Here is a 5,000-nt window from a genome sequence, read left to right as displayed (position 1 = left end):
TGAACTTCTAAAGATCCAATTGCACGACTTCCTCAGGGTGGTTGTTCCACAGTCCAACAGTGTGAGGGATAAAGGACCTCTGGAATTACGAAGTTCGACAGCGAGCTACATTGACTGCATATTGGTGCTGCTGTTCAGCGAATCTGGTTCCCCTCGGCAGATAAAGGGGATCAAGGATCAACTGTGAGTATGAAAAAGCCGTAACTCCAAATAGCACCTCTAAAAGTTTCGATTTCCTTCGGGGTTAAGTCTTCTCGTCATTCTCTGCATGAGTGGCCCTAACGGTTGCGGCGTCCTTTGATTTATGCAAAATCAGAAGTCTGTTCATTATATTATTTTTCCGACGCAGTTTTTCTATATCAGAAAACCACGAAATCATTTACTTTCCTAAGTCCTAATATCAAATTGTATGCCGGTGACTCAAGGGTAGCCAACTTACGTTTGTTTATATAAATATATATACACACACCCAGATGGGCAACCCCTAAGTGAAGCCAGACGAACTAGTGCAAACTGAGCCACTTGAATGATCACGAGGCAGGGCGTGGGCCTTACAGCCTCTTCCCATAGAATAGATACTTACCGGGAAACCGACCAGACAGTCATGAGCGAATAGTGATGCTACCAGTGGTTACCGCCATGAATGACGTCGTGGTGGGGAGTTGGGGTTATTCTGCTGACGTCCGCCCGACAGGCAATGGCCTTTGGGAGGATGGAAACTGACGACGTTGACTTTTGATAGTATATAAGTACGCACATATGTATGACGTATCGACCCACAGGAAATTGTAAATGAAACGGCCTTTGCATGTTACTGATGTAAAATAATACACTAAAGGTGTCGGTATTCGTTAATGAGTTTTAACAAATTTTCCAGTAGGAGTGTGTATGTGTATCAGCATACATACGGATGTGGCTACCAAACTTTGGAAGGACAATCAGACATGGCCAAGAGATGCAGCGCTCTGCTTAAATTTGCTGGTTGCACAAATCGCTCTCCGCCTACCAGTCCACCCAGCTGAGAAACCAGAAGGCTGTACCCTCCTTGCACCTTCCCTGCCTAGAGGAAACGTGTATGGTGAAAATAATTTTGTATGTGTACATATAGACTCCAAAGCAACGAATACCTGTGCGCGAAAGGGATTTGCAGGTGAGAGGCGGCGTTAACTTATGTCCTCTCGTGGTAGCTGAGTGGTTACAGGCGCTTCACTGTATGTCCTGATTTCTGGGTTCCTAGGGTCGCGCCCGGGAGCCGACGAAATTAGTATCAACTAAAAATTCCCCTTCAGTTAACATATATGAAAATATATAAATTCTGAGGTAGAGCGAATTAGATACTAAAGGACATTTGTAGTCTAATGCGTATATGTGTGTGTGTGTGTGTGTATATATATATATATATATATATATATATATATATATATATATATATATATACACACACATACGTATATATATTATATATATATATATAATAATATATATATATATATATATATATATCACACATATCCACAGGTGAAAAATAAGAGACAGGGTGTAGGGCCTGACTGGTTTCGGCTTTATTTTCAAGCCATTGACAAAGGACTGATACATAGTATTAGAATTCACATATATATATAGCTACAGAGACAGATACTGAATCCCTCTGATAGTATATATATTGTGAACTTCTAATACTATTGTATCAGTCCTTTGTACAATGGCCTTGAAAATTAAAGACCGAAACCGGTCAGGACCTACACCCTGTCTCTTATTTTTCACCTGTGGATATGTGTGATAAACGAATCACGTGCTAAAGTGATTATAATCATATATATATATATATATATATATATATATATATATATATATATATATATATATATATATAATATACATATGCATATGTATGTATGAGTGTGTGTTTGTTCAAGCAGATAAGAGAGTAGAGACGTAATTGGTATATTTTTTTGAGCTTTGACCACTAGAATGTTGATGAAATCATGTATCAAGAAAAGAAAAAAAACAATCACTATTGCGATTATAGAAATGAGTAAACTAACCCATAAAAACTTCTGATAACCATCTCATCTTAATTCCCTAAAGTTTCGTTAAAATTGCTTCTTTGTCTTTTTTTTCTGGAGACCTTCCACCTGGAGACGAAGTCAAATGTCAATCATTTTCACACTGGAACACTGAACAAATTGTGACTACATAACCTCTTCGGCCATTTCTTAATTTCACGAACTTCACTGAGTAATTCTATCAAGAATTCCGCTGTTCGCTTGATGTGAATATGCAGTGTCAATCGAAGACGTTACTTTTCAATTGGGTTTAAACTCAATGACAGTACCTAAATGGCAAGCATTAGCAATGAATAAACTTATTGTAATTTTCTTGTAATAACATTATAATATACGACTACCCATACAGTTCATCCATTAATCTAAACCGTTATTGTAGTAAATGCAATGAGCGTTGAAACAATCACTGCAACGTGAGCGTCAACCATGAGTATGAGTATGAGTACATGAATGTAACTTGGATGGTGAAATTAATTCCTTACCATAAGCAGCTTTGACATATAATCTATAACTCTTAACAATATACAGGTAATTATTCTTTAAGTTTCAAAATATGGTACGTACAGCGGGAATGCCAGTAACATAAAAAAAAAAAAAATACATAAGCTCATAAAAAGGATAAACAGAATCCTCTAAGTCAGGAGGAATTAACTATCTCTTCAGAGCAGATCATCTTCAGACTTCAATATGGCTGTAAAAAACTAAACTGACATTTAACTTTATATATAAATTATAAACACGGTAGTATTCAGTTCTTCATATGTTCTTCAATCATACAACAATTTAACTCCATTACGGCTACATGACATCGATAATGGCGGAAGCGCCTCGTTACGAGAGAAGATCTGAATTCATTATGTATCTTTGACCTTTATGATGAAAACGGCGAGTCAAAAGCGGAGTGGTTCCTCACGTGAGGGTTCAATTGGCTGTTGATACAGCAACATCCTTCTTCTAAAACGTCATTTCATGAGAATTTAACTTTCCTTTATGACCAACAGACTGTTCAGACAACGAAAATATCGTTTACTATCCCAGAATAAAATCTTCCTTTCAGCCATTCAGTGAAATTTCCCTTTACAACTATAACATGTAATTCTCATTTATCATTATTTCAAATAACCAATTTAAATTCTCCTTAAACAGCGGGGCGAATATTCTTAGATAATCATGCAGTTTGTGCCCTTAATCGTCACAGGATAAATGACGGAAAGGGGAATTTTAGAAAACTCTTTCTTAGGTGTTGGATTAAAAAAAATCATAAAATTCATAAATCCGAGACTAAGATAAGCTTTCATTGCCGATGAAAGAGCTTTTGTTAAGCTGAAGGACAAAATGAAACAGATTTTGAACGGAGATATTTCATATTATATGGCATTTAAATATAAGAATATAAATAGACACATTGACACAAAAAGGCTGATTAAATATAGAAGACTTAAAAAAGGAATAAAATTCCATCATATCCTTCAGTTGTGCATGATTTATACATCCACTCACAAACAATATTTATCATGACATATATCAAACTAGACATCAATTCTATTCCACATTCGCGAAATACAGCTATTGGCATGGCACGTCTTGAAACTGCAATCATGTAAACTATTCACTTAAACATCTAACCTTTATCTGATTTATATACTTCAAAATTACTACAGACCATCAACGTTGAACAATAGCACACTGACCTTGAATCCAAACAAACTAAATCACTTTTTAGGTTCACCTCGGGATTCGACAGTGCACCCTGACAAGTTCTGACTGACTTCACAAGAGATACTGTCATTATATATACTATATATATATATATATATAATATATATATATATATATATATATATATCCTTATATATATATAATATATATATATATATATATATGTGTGTGTGTGTGTGTGTGTGTGTGTGTGTGTGTGTGTGTGTATATATATATACCATAAAATCCCAAAAGTAAGCACGTGATTTTGTTACCAGCAAAAGCCACAGGGAAAATTTTTTTAAAAAGAAAAGACAGAGTGCCAAGTACTTTCGTGTATTTAACACATCTTCGGGGCACAAAGATGTGTTAAATACACGAAAGTACTTGGCACTCTGTCTTTTCTTTTTAAAAAAATTTTCCCTGTGGCTTTTGCTGATATTATATATATATATATATATATATATATATATATATATATATATATATGTAAATATAAATATTCTAGGAATGACTGTATCTACAATACAACAAGTTTGAGGCAAGTAAAAAAAAAAAAAAAAAAAAAAAAAAAAAAAACATACACATACACAAACGCGCGCGCGCGCACACGTTAATAGCTACCTGTCTCAGGTCAGCGCTGCCGTTGCTATGTGGAAATTCCCACCGGATGGGGATTATTTCAAGAACTTCAAAAGACCTGTCGATCTCTAAAGAATAATGAATTACTCTCTGACAACGCCCGGCACGCCCTTCGCCTCTCATGCCATCGACAGCTTAAGCAGTTAAATAGATCTACCATTATTTCACGTTTTGATAAGAGTGAAATGCTTTATTTGGAGCTCCATGTCTGCAATATGGTTAGATTAAAAAAAAAAGTGAGAATAACGTAATGATTTGAAGACAGCTTCACAAACACAGTTTCTGCAAAGTTTGCAAAGTCTAGAAAACTGTCTGTGATTCAACTCAATTCTCGAGGGTTACCAGTTTCCTCACTGAGATTTCAAAAATAACAAAGTGACACTACGTAATGTACAACTTCATATCATTCCATCATTCCTTTCTAATCTCCACTGATCAGTGTGTAACACCCAGCGATAAATGACAAGGCTTGAGAGGAAAACAACAAAGAAACACGATCGACGAGGATTTAAGAACCTGAAATACGTCCCTTTGCTGAAATACATGTGAACATGGAATCTCGCTTTCCACCTGCCGTCAAGGTTTACTATCTCC

General features: G+C 35.7%; 1 protein-coding gene across 4 annotated transcripts in view; it reads right to left on the bottom strand.

Moving 5' to 3' along the window:
* Window positions 1-5,000, bottom strand: part of LOC135219459 (probable N-acetylgalactosaminyltransferase 9) — a 315,788-nt gene that overhangs the window by 85,084 nt on the left and 225,704 nt on the right. The gene's annotated exons all lie outside the window — the stretch shown is intronic.

The sequence above is a fragment of the Macrobrachium nipponense genome, chromosome 1 (genome assembly GCF_015104395.2).
Source record: "Macrobrachium nipponense isolate FS-2020 chromosome 1, ASM1510439v2, whole genome shotgun sequence".
Taxonomy (NCBI): Eukaryota; Metazoa; Arthropoda; class Malacostraca; order Decapoda; family Palaemonidae; genus Macrobrachium; species Macrobrachium nipponense.
The sequence above is the reverse complement of the archived record's forward strand: the minus strand, read 5'-3'. Positions and strand labels throughout refer to the sequence as shown.